This window comes from Macaca fascicularis, chromosome 4 (assembly GCF_037993035.2).
Source record: "Macaca fascicularis isolate 582-1 chromosome 4, T2T-MFA8v1.1".
NCBI classification, from domain to species: Eukaryota; Metazoa; Chordata; class Mammalia; order Primates; family Cercopithecidae; genus Macaca; species Macaca fascicularis.
The window spans coordinates 124,638,747-124,651,313 of NC_088378.1; the positions used below are offsets into that span (position 1 = coordinate 124,638,747).

The 12,567-nt window shown below is 43.7% G+C and overlaps 1 protein-coding gene across 5 annotated transcripts in view; it reads left to right on the plus strand.

The window, feature by feature from the left end:
* The first annotated feature begins 982 nt into the window (after window positions 1-982).
* The window catches only part of ADGRF5 (adhesion G protein-coupled receptor F5), a 102,549-nt gene continuing 90,964 nt past the window's right edge, over window positions 983-12,567 (plus strand). For all 5 annotated transcript variants that reach the window (XM_074039047.1, XM_005552795.5, XM_074039050.1 and 2 more), the window contains exon 1: window positions 983-1,192. The gene's annotated coding sequence lies outside the window, so the exon portion shown is untranslated. The remainder of the gene's footprint in view (window positions 1,193-12,567) is intronic.

Below are 12,567 nucleotides of genomic sequence, written 5' to 3' on the forward strand. Positions count from 1 at the left end.
GATAGGAAGTGAGGGAAAAGATGGGCAAGGAGACCACTGTGTGATTTTTAAGTCAGTGATATGTTTGTGGTCTTTGTCTGCTCACATCCACAACCCAGCATCCACCCTCCTCCCTGTCTGCCACCTTGCAGCAGCTTCCAAGTGTACTGCTGTTCGAGGACTGACTGTCACCCCACTGAACACAATGGGGGTTGTCCAGGCCTCTCAACAGCTCAGCGTGTGAAAATCCACACAGCCCGAGGTTCCCACCTTCTTTCTACAGCCAGAATTGGGTTGGGGAGTCTGCGACCTGGTACGGTTGCTCCAGAGAGTCCCCATACTTGCTTTAATGTTCTGTTGCCGCCGGGTGTCACATTTTTGTTTTACATGGAACCCCATAAATAATGTAGAGGGTCCTACTTCTCGCAATCCATGGATGGTGGCCTCCTGATAATTCTTTAAACTCTAGGGCAAAATGGCCTGAGGGCTTTGGAGTCAGTCCAAGATTAAGAAAGATCAGACTTTCCAAAGACAGAGCTTAGAGGGTCTTTCCTGAGGCTGGGAATGGAGTCTTCCGGGGACTATTCTAACCTGCCTCTCACCAGCCGCTCTGTAACATGACATCTGGCCTGAGGCCAGAATATGCTTCAGCACAGTGGGAGAGGATGAGGACATCATTGACTTTTGCAGAGTTAAACACTTAGAGGAACTTCAGGAAGAAAGCACTTGGTAAAAGGTAAAGTTGGCTGGCCCATCAGCTCCTTGCCTGGGGTCCTGCTGCTTCTTTTCACAGTTCTCAGTGTGTTTATTCTCTTCTTTCCAATGGCCAGAGGACAAGTTTCTTGTTTCCTCTAGGGAGCCTGGAGAGAGGCATCAGCCACCAAATACAGGAAATCATGTGGCGAGGATCTCTTATTTATTACAGTCCCCGTATTACTTCCCTCCCCCAAGCCCCCGCCCCCTACCTCCAGTCACTCAGTGTCTCCCGGCTTCTTCCTGCAGCAGAGAACAGAAGGCAGTTCACCTCTGCTCCCGACAGCCTGGGAACCCGCAAGATCCCCAGCATTTGAAGTCTGGTCTTGTGAAACCCCACCCTCCTCTGGCTGTGTAATTGAATGGGATACCCTCAAGGTTCACCTCACCTGAGAGGTTTTGGGGCAGATCAGCAGTAAGGTATTGAATTTTAGGAGCCTGCAAATCCCAGAAGAGAAAGGTAGGTACCTGTATCGTTTTGATTTGTCATGTTAAATGTGAATCCAGCTGCTCTGGAATAGATGTGCATTTCCACGTGGCTTTTCTAGTTGGCTGCATGCTCTCAACCTGTGTGTCGTGTGGAGATTTACTGATGTACAAGACTGTGAGGACTAAAGAGGGGATATGACATATGGATTTTTCAAATCTGTACAGCTTTGGATAAAGAATGCCAGTCAGTATACAGATCATGGCGTCAATTCTTATTTTCTTTGGAGTGCACATCTCATTAGAAGTAGTTTGTTTTTTTTTTTTGGTTTCTGCATACAGGGTAATTTTTACTAACTGCCTTTTCTTTTTAATAGTATAGACCTCTACCATGATTTCTTTGTTATTCCTTTCTGAGGTTTTCAGTTAAAGAAATACTAGATTTGACAGAGAATTTGCGAACAGAAATAGGAACAGGTGTTCCTAATTTAGAGTGCCTATGTGCTGTAAGTTAAAAAAAAAAAAAAAGAGTACTTTGTTCAGGGATCTGGTGGACTTGGTGGACTTCCACATTATTTTCTAGAATTTGTGGTGAAACAGTTGTTATTCCAGAAGTTTCCTGAAATTCAATACAAGCAGTGACAACGAATATCCAGGGATGGCTCAGAGGCTGTGGTGGTGGTTGTCTGTAGGGATGGTACTCACTCCTTAGCTGGGTGCTCTTGTTGGTCACTGTTAAGGCTCAAGATGATACGTCACTGAGACTCAGAGAAGAGCCAGGTCTTATTTAAGTACCACTACGTATTTCTCTGGATTTTGTTTTGGCATCTTATGTTTTTATTGTTTCATTTTGTCTTCACAACCAGCCTTTACTCTAAGAGAAATAATTTATACAGACTTCATGGAATATCAAACAATTCATACCTATTTATTGAACATTTACTATTCTTTTCTAGTTTATTTAGCTCTAATGCTCATAATTTCTTACCACTTACGTATTTTACATCAATACAGTCTCCCTCCATTCTATCTTCCATACCCTGCTACAGGGCTCTTGGGAATATGCAGTTCTAATAATGCCACTCTCAGTGATATATATATAATTTTTTTTTTCTGAGATTGTGTCTTGCTCTGTTGCCCAGTCTGGAGTACAGTGGTGCAATCTCGGCTCACTGCAACCTCTGCCTCTCAGGTTCAAATGATTCTCGTGCCTCAGCCTCCCAAGTAGCTGGGACTACAGGCGCGCACCCCCACGCCCAGCTAAATTTTGTATTTTTAGTGGAGATGGGGTTTCACCATGTTGCCCAGGCTGGTCTCGAACTCCTGACCTCAGGTGATTCGCCCACTTTGGCCTCCCAAAGTGCTGGGATTACAGGTGGGAGCCAAGGTGCCTGACCTCAGTGAAATATTTCTGTTGCACTCTGTTGCTTACAGCCTTGCTACCGAAAGTGTAGTACAATGACCAGCTGCATCAGGCATCAGCTGGAAATGATCACTTGGGAACACATTCTTTAGTCCCTCCCCAGACTTCTGAATCTGCATTTTAATCCCTGGGTGATGCATATGCACATTAAAGTTTGAGAAGCATTCACTTAAGGAGGGTAGAAAAATCAGTCGGCTCCGTATTGTCCTGCCAGCCTCACCCTCTCAGCATCTGTCTTTGCAACTAAACTAAGTACCTTGCATTTCCCTAATATGTGAATACTCTAACGCCTTCCTATTTCTGTGTGTGCTGTCCTCCCTGCCTGGGATACCTCTATTCATCTTCCCCACCCAATTGCCCGTTAAGGCCTGGTTTGTACACCTTCATTCCCCTTCATCCCTCTTCTACTAAGCGATTCTCAGGTCTGTGATTTTTCTGGTACTTGGTGGAATGTTTTGACATATCCCTAAGCACATTAAATAATAGTTGCTATATTTATTTTCACTCTTGAGGAGTTATTGGTCTTCTGTGCCTAAACCCATAGCACTTGGCACAATTTTGGGCACATAGCTTCTGCTCAATCAATTTTGTTGAATGAATGAATGAATGAATGAGCAAATGAATGTGTACATTGTCTGAAAAACCCTAATTAATTATGAGATAGAGATCTATAGTTTGAATCTTCCAAACAATATTTTTAATCCTTATAGCATTTTCCCACACTCTTCTTTCTGAAATGTTGCTGGATTCATTTACTCACCAAATATTTTGAGTACTTTCCATGTGCCATGCCTTTTAGAATCTATTTCTTTATGTCTTTGTGACAGCCTCTTTCATTAGTTGTTTCCCTATCGGTGCCCCTCATTCTCTGCCACTCTAAGTCAAGGACTCACTCAGTCCCTTTCACAGGGCAGGCAGTGTGCTATGTGCTAGGGATGTGATGGCAAACAATACAGATGTGAGTCCTGCCTCCATGCAGCTCTCATCTGGAGGACTTACTTTTTGTCATCCTCTGTGCTACTTCTCTTTTATGGAAGTATTAAGGAAAACTGAAATAAGTCTGATCCCTAACAAATGCTGGCACATCCAAGTAAAGGCCTTGAGAACTTGAAGCTTGAAGTCAGTGTGGTTCAGTAGAAAGAAAGCTGAACTGTGCTTTGGGGCCCCAGATTTAGTCCTGTACCTGCAACTCTCTTGCCATGTGACCCTTGGGTGGGTCCACAACTTTTCTCTGAACCTTGAGTTTTTCAAGTGATGAACAAGACAGAGTTCTGTATTTCTCTGAGTCAAGCCAGCTCGAAGAGATCTTAAGAGAGCCATTTTATTACTATGCCCATGTGTTCAGCCATTGACATTAACATTGTGCTTTGGTACTTCCCCAAGAGCACAGTTGCCCGTGACTCCTGGGGAGCAGTGTCCTGCAACTCAGAGGAATCTATGAGGCATTCATCATTGGGTATAGTGCTGCTCTGAAGCAGGTTAGATGAAGAGGGAGGAAGGGCCTCCATTAAGCAATCCGTGCTTTAGGAAAGCAGCCAGGAAAAGAGAAGGAAGTAGCTCTACCAAGTGGTGCAGGAAAAATCTAGAAGCAGGTAGACGTATAGCCAGTTCCTGACATCATCCCTCACTGTAGCACAGCTAAAAGGATTCCCTTTCTGACTACATGTGGTATTCTCCTTTTTCCACCCAAAGATTTGTGTCTTAGCCATATTTCACCTAGAATCAAATGCTGGAGAAGAGCATAGTATCATTGTCCCCCACGCTTTGCCCTCCCATAGAGCACATGGACCCTTGGGAGAAAGCAAATAGACACAACCACCAGGTTTAGGCTAAAGCAAACTGCTGAGGTGCTCCCAAGGGACCGCTGTTTCTCTCTTCCAGCCTTCTTCTCTTCCTCCTCCATTGTCCAGAGCTTCCAAATGACATGGATCCTGCACCTCTGGAATCCCTTCTTGCTTGCTGTTGCTCCTATGCCTTTCTGCCTCCAGGCCCCCTCCATGCCCACCTTGTCTATAGCTGCCTTTCAACAGCTGAATGTTTTCTGTTGGTAATTTCTTACCCACTCAAGTTCACTTTAATCTCTGTCAATAAACACACGTTGTAACCACAAAAGGGAGGTTAACCTGCATGAGAGGTTTCCTGTGGCCTGCCACAGATCTCAGGATATATTTGAAATCAGCCTGGACTATATCTGGCTCAATATTTCTTTTTTAGTGAGAGGCATGTTGTGGGCTAGAAAGAGGCAGACCTGGTTTTTAATCTCCTGTGTTGAACAAGTAATTGTATCTTGCCAAGTCTTTGTTTTGTTTCTGAAAATATGAACTAATACTTAGTGCACAAAGTTGTAAGAAGATTAATTATCTAAAGTGCCAAATAGGTTCCTTTAAAAAAACACCAGGTTGGCCTGGCACGGTGGCTCCTGCCTGTAATCCCAGCACTTTGGGAGGCCGAGGTGGGCAGATCACGAGGTCAAGAGATTGAGACCTTCCTGGCAAACCTGGAGAAACCCTGTCTCTACTAAAAATACAAAAATTAGCTGGGCGTGGTGGTGCTTGCCTGTAGTCCCAGCTACTCAGGAGGCTGAGGCAGGAGAATTGCTTGAACCCGGGAGGCAGGGGTTGCAGTGAGCTGAGATTGTACCACTGCACTCCAGCCTGGCGACAGAGCAAGACTCTGTCTCAAAACAAAACAAAACAAAAAACAAAAAACACCAAGTCTTAAAAGAGGAGGTTGGCCAAGACTGTGAAAATGAGAAAACTGTCATTCACAGAATAGTTGAAGGAACATTCACGGGACAATTAAAAGTAAGAAGTACATCTTGTAGCACATGAGGGTTGCTTTTAAATATCGAACGGTTGCTTTGTGTGGGAAAAGGGAAGGTCAACAGAAGATCAATGAGTGGAAATTATAGCGTAACAGATTTCAGTTCAATATGTGGAAGGATTTACCCACCATCAGAATCATCTAAAAATGAGTGAGCTGCCTTGTGGTGTGGTGAACGCCTTGTCCCGGGCAATGTTCCAGCACCCTGGAAGACGGACTAGTGGCCAGGGTGTTCCCAAAGGGATGCCCACACTGGGTGGAGTCCGGGTGATGACCTCGAAGGTCCCTTCCCGCTCAAAGCTATCAAGAGTCTCGTGATGTCAGTGCAGTGATCCAAGCCACCAAGAAGGTCTGCAAAATAAGTCATCAGGCTAGAGTGAGGATAGCTGACTTTCCATAAGCTAGCCCTACCTATCTGCTGCAGTAAGTTTAAAATAGGGTCTTAGTAACAATGGAGTAGGCTGGACTTCCAGGAAAGAGCAAAAAAGAAATGAGAACAATGAGGAGGGAAAAGTTCACTGTAAACCACTCTTCTTGGGTTACTCTTTAACTAAATTGTGGGTTACTTCTTGTGCTGCAAACACATTCCTATTTGATGGAAAACTGCCGCATTTCTGGACGTTTTCAGCTCAAGTAGAGTCAGGCAAATAACAGCAAGACTCAGAGCTTTGGCTCTGATTTCTCCTCTAGCCAAAACGGAAACACGACTACATGGATATGGGTTCCTAGCCATTCAGAGATCTAATTTTAAAATGTGAAAAAGAAACTGATTCTACCATCTTCTAAATTGCAAGGACTGTGAATGGAATATTTGACTTTTGGGGAGAGAAGAGAGCTGGCTGGAACTGTCTGCCTGCTGTGAGTCAAGTTCATTGACCACTGCCTTCTACCCATCTTTCCTTTTCTGCTACATGAACCACCAGAAGAGCAGTCTCTCTGCGAAGTAAGGACATGGAAACTTTTAGAGAAGTGAGACTTAGGCTTAGGTAGGCCCTATACACATCACCAACCACTCCAGGCAGCCCCAGAGCTTTCTGTTAATACTTTATCCTTTGTGGACTCAAAGAACATGCAGTTCTGGACCCTTGCATGTTTCTCACCATGCTTGGGCAGCATCTCAGCATGACTTTGCTTTCTTCAATCTCACTTTGAGATTCTGGGGGAAAAAAGCAGCAGTCCTTTCAGTTATAAGCAAATGCTATATATTTTCAAACCGAAACAAAGCCATGATATATTTTATTCTCAAGGCTTACCTAAATTAGCTTTCTTAAAAACACTAATTTAAAAAAAATCCTTTGAAATGTAATCAACTGTGCAGAACAAAATCATAGAAACCCTTGCAGACCAGTGTATTTATTTTTAGATGCACATCAGCCTACCCAGCATAGCAAAGCCACTGTCTAATGTCCAAAGCACGGCCCTGGGAATTTCCTTTAACAAGGCTGTGTTTCCGCCCATTGTTGCAGCACAAAGGACAGAAGGAGGCCTGAGTAGAGGCTCATGTTAACCCCACCTAGAGTAAAATCTGGAGCCTGTCATCACCTCATTGGATCAATGTGGTCTTGAGGGCCGGGGTCAAGAGGGAGATTGCCTGCCAACTCTGGACAGATGCAAATGAGTAGTCATCCAAAAATATTCCAGAGACCAGTGACGGCAATTCAAAGTAAAGGGTCAGCTTTCTTTTTGTAGTCAAGGATGTAAATCTCACCCGCACTGTGAAGTGAATTCTGGTCTAGACCTGAGACAGTGATGCCATTTGAGGATCTTGGCTTGAATTGCAATTAATAAAGGTATTTTAAGCATATTTTAGTTAAAAAAGTCATAAATCTGTGTACACACAGCCCCAATAAACACACACATACACACACACACATACATACTCACTAGAGCAAGTATCAGATACCTGGATCGCCCAGAACTTTACTATTACCCTAGGCCAGTTTCTGATCCTTCATGTATTCATTGATGAAATGGGCATAACAGATCTCACATCCTATTAGTTTGGGGATAAATAAGGTATAATATTACAAACAATCTCACCCAAACTAGACTTTTGCTTAAGTTTTCACTTCTTGATCCTAACATGTTTTGAGCTTCTTACAACAAACTTCTGCACAAATATTTACTGTCAAGTCTCCAGGGGTTTTATTTGTTTGTCTTGCTACTACAGGAAAAGAAGACCAATTTGTTACTTAATTGGCACACTTTACAAGCAGAGCTTTTCATGCCTTTGTCAAGTTCTTTCTACTCCTAGGGAAGGTCACTGCATTATTACTCAAAGCTGCAATGCTCAGGGCTATGTCTGGGGGTCTCTGGGGAAGATGAAGAGGTGGGTCTCAGGCCTGCACACAGCAGTCCACACCCATCCTGTCCGGTGTTGAGTCTGTGATCTGCATTCCACAGCTCCATCACCACCCCTGCCCAATCAAAGGCTCAAGGAGCAAGGGGGACCTGCACGTACAAACACCAGCCTGAGCAGGGACTGGGTTGTTGGCCTCTGCTGGCAGGTGGATATCCCGACCCCGAGGTCTGGAGATTCAGGAAAACGTGTTGTAGCTCTTTGGTGAGAATGTGAGAATGTTAGTAAAAATGCCTTTTAGGATTGTTTTGTTTGCAAGTGTTTATTATCAGACACCCCTCAGGGGTTCACAGGGCAGGTTGCGAATGTCCGAAGTGGGGCCTGGGAATTTCCTTCCACAAAGCCTGTGCTTCTTCCTCTCTTTGTTACTCCTCAAAGAACAAGTTGAAGCATTACTAGAGATCCTTACTTAACCCTTTATCCTGCCCACTGCTTCTTCGTTTACATTACAGAAAATTCACGCCACCAGCCATCTAAGGATCAAAAAGATGTTTGGGTTTTGGTTGTGGTGTGCACCCGCAGATGTGCACGTATGTGTGCATTTGTGCGCATGAGTGTGCATATGTTTGTGTGTTAATGGAGAGGAAATAGGTAGAGCACAAAACGTATTGCATTTTAAGAGGTTTTCATTCAGTATTATGACATGCACCCATCATTGGTCAGATCAGAGAAAACTTTCTTTATGGTAATATGCATTCCTGCTAAAAATAGTAACTCAATTTCAGTTCCCTGTCTCTAGGGAAGGGCCGTCTTAGAATTATAGTTACTTTTCACCTTTGGAGTCTACTTATTGGCTGAAAGCTGGCGTATAGTGAGTTGAAAGATATTTCAACCAACCAAGAATTATTTATTGAATATATTCTATGTGTCTGAACTCTACTAGGTATTAAGAGAAACCAGAGATTCTGCCTACGGGAAAATTCAAGACCATGCATTTTTTTTTTTTTTTTTTTTTTTTTTTTTTTTTTTTTTTGAGATGGAGTTTCACTCTTGTTGCCCAGGCTGGAGGGCAGTGGCGTGATTTGGGCTCACTGCAACCTCCGCCTTCCGGGTTAAAGTGATTCTCCTGCCTCAGCCTCCCGAGTAGCTGAGATTACAGGCACCCGCCACCTCACGGGGCTAATTTTGTATTTTTAGTAGAGATGAGGTTTCTCCATGTTGGTCAGGCTGGTCTTGAACTCCTGACTTCAGGTGATCCGCCTGCCTCGGCCTCCCAAAGTGCTGGGATTACAGGCATGAGCCACCGCGCCCGATCAAAAGCATGTATTTATACATATATACAAACACACAAACTCAATGTCTTGCAAGTGAGAGTGCGAAGAAGCCAGATATTTGTATGGCCTAAGGCCAGGAAAGATTAGAAGAGGGACATGGGCCCTCATCCAGCCTGGAACTCTTCAATTATCCCCAGAGACATCTTTATGGTGTCTTCATTGTCCTTAAATCTCCAAGCACCAGCGTGGCCAAGTGTGTGCACCATGCACATACACATGTACACACATGCACACACAGCCTGCTCTCAAGAAACAGCTGTGCCTTCTTGGAGGAAATAATGCCATTGGCCTTCTCACCACCAACTCTATGCCAGGATCGGCCTCAATACCCATCTCTTTTGCCCTCTTTTTTTGTCCCAAGAGAAGAGGAACGCTTCCCTGCATCCAGAGCTCAGCTCTCCCACACTCCTGCCCTCTATTCCCATAGCCTCACTAGCCTCCCCTCTTATTGGTCCTTTCCTGTTATCATTGAATTATGCTCAGGTCCTTCTCATCTTAAAACAATAGGAGCAGAAGCTCTTCTCACCCCATATTTTTCCTCAACTGTGCTTCCATCTTCATTTCCCCTCACCACAAAATTCTTGAAAGGATTATGGCTATTCATGTCTTCATATCATCACCAACCATTCACATTGTGTTCTGTCTACGCTACCCCAATGCACCTCAGCAAATGCTTTTGCCAAAATTCTCTAAGACCTTTGTATCCTCAAATCCAACTCATCTACTGTCAGCAGGACTTCACACTGCTCTCCACTTCCTCTAGTCTTGTCCCTGCCTTCCAGGACACCAATGCTCCTGGCCTTACTCCTTCTTCTCTGGTGCAGCTTCTCAGTTTTTCTTTTACAGGTTCCTTTCCCTCTGCCATTTCCTCAACTTCCCGGTGGCTATAACCGGGGCCACCTCTTCTCCATTCATTCTGTCTCCCTGCTGTGGTTCATTCCTCTGCCTGGATTTCTCTTTCCTGCCTTTTCTGTTGATATAGTATGACTGTGTCCCCACCCAAATCTCGCCTTGAGTTGCAATAATCCCACGTGTCAAGGGTGGTGCCAGGTGGAGATCATTGAATCGTGAGGGCGGCTTCCTTCATACTGTTCTCATGGTAGTGAATACATCTCATGAGATCTGATGGTTTAATAAATGGGAGTTCCTCTGCACAAGCTCCCTTTCCTGCCACCATGTAAGTAAGACATGACTTTGCTCCTCCTCACCTTCCACCATGATTGTGAGGCCTCCCCAGCCATGTGGAACTGTGAGTCCATTAAACCTCTTTCCTTTTTAAATTATCCAGTCTCAGATATGTCTTTATTAGTGGCATGATAACAGACTAACACATCCGTCAAGTAAACTATCCTCCTAAGTCCATTTTAAGTGTCACCAAATTACTTCTTTTTTACAGGTCACAGCATCCCTGTGCAGAACTGATCTCCCTGCTAAGTGCTTCGCAGCACTGTCCCAAGCCTGTTTTACAGTGCCTTTCGTGTTTGAAATCTCAGTAATTGTTCACATGCACTTCTTTCCTAGGACATAGGGATGCCATCTTATTCATCTTTTTACTCCTCTCCCCTAGCACAGTACCTGGCACATTCAGCATTTCATGTAGAGTTAGGAATGCAAAAGTGTCACTTAAGTGACTTATCTCTTCTTTAAGTAAAATAACATCTTGTACTTTCAGGATGGATTGTTCATAAATTTTAATTTTAATATAATTTTTGAAACTTTGCTCACATTTAGGCTACTAACAAACTTTTACCTTTTTCTTAAAATCAAAATCACAATTATTAATACTTCCTATATGAGTTTTTAATTCCCGTTTAAAAGCAGAAATGAATGACACTTGGACTTCATTCACATTTTATTTAAATCATCACTCAGGGAGAATTTCCAAATGTGTCATGAGTGACACTGCATATTCATGCACCTGAGGTGGGGTTGCCATGGTATAGCATAAGTAATATTTTTCAAGATCATCTCTTCACTGCAGATGCTGGTGTTGCATAAATTTTCCACAGCTCACCTGCAGAACTTGTCTACTCTTCTTTCAAAGCCATGGAGATTGATTTACTGACCTGTCTGAAGGTGAACAATGGTGGCCACAGAGAATGAGCCTAAGCACTGAGCCAGTACAGATTCCACCCAGCCTCCTGTCTCCCAGAAGTTCATAAGACAGGGATGTATCTTAGGGTACAAGGCCAGAGGTTCACTCAACTCTGGGTGGCAGATGGTATGCTACACCCTCTGTTGGACTATGAAGAGAAAGTATGTGCCCTGCTCTTTATTTTGAAAGATCTTATCCCTTTAAAAATCTCTATTTTCAGTTTTTGTAATAATAGATGTATAATATATTAGTATAAGAGAACTGTAAATGACATATAGAATATGTTATTTACATGGAGATGCAAAGCACAGTTTGTGCAAGTGTGGTCTAGAGACCAGTACTTGATAAACTGGCTGGATGCTGATCAAAATGCATACCTCTGGGTTCTACCTGAACCTACTAAATTGAAACCTGTCTGTGTAGGAAGATGGGGGTAGGAGCAGGACAGGGAGCAATGCTGCAAAATATGCATTTTTCAACCAGCACCTTAGAACAGGAGTCCCCAACTTGTGGGCCATGGACCAGTGCTGGTCGATGGCCTGTTAGGAACCTGGTGACACAGCAGGATGTGAGCCATGGGAGAGCCAGCGTTATTGCCTGAGCTCCACCTCTTTTTGAATCAGTGGTGGCATTCGATTCTCATGGGAACTTGAACCCTATTGTGAACTGTGCATGCGAGGGATCTAGGTTGCATGCTCCTTATGAGAATCTAATGGCTGATAATCTGAATGGTTTTATCCTGAAACCATCCCTGTTCTTGCTTCTCCTGGTCTTCTAGAAAACTTGTCTTCCATGAAACCAGTCCCTGGTGCCAAAGAGGATGAGATCACTGCCTTAGAAGTACTTCCAAAGTATGATGCACATTTAGTCAGGCATAAAAACAATGTTTAGAAAATATCTACTAGCTTTTTAGAAAAGTGTTTACACTGGTGGCAGGAGGATCCCTCCCTGTATTTCTCTGGGTAGGTTAATGATTTTGCAGTCCAGGCTCATGTTTGCAGGAACATTCTTCCTGCTGAATTGTACCCTTTGTTGGGACTACAGGTTTGGAACAGAATTCTGTATCACTTTGTACCATCCTTCGAACCATCATATGTTTAACCTTTCATTTGTTTATGTTTCAGCAGCTTATCTTGAAGCATAATATAGTATAGTGACAAGAACTGGGTTTGGGATTCAGAGTCTGCCTCAAATTCTTCAATTTGCCAGACTTTCAATCTATGTAGATTTTAAACCAGGTTTGGCCAGTTGTTTAACCTTTCTGAGCCTCCTTCTCTAAAATGGGAGTAGCTAACTAGTTCATGGAGTGTCATGAAAATTAAATGACATTGTGCATTTAAAAAGCTTGTTAAAGGCCAGGCGCGGTGGCTCACGCCTGTAATCCTAGCACTTTGGGAGGCCGAGGCGGGCGGATCACGAGTTCAGGAGATCGAGA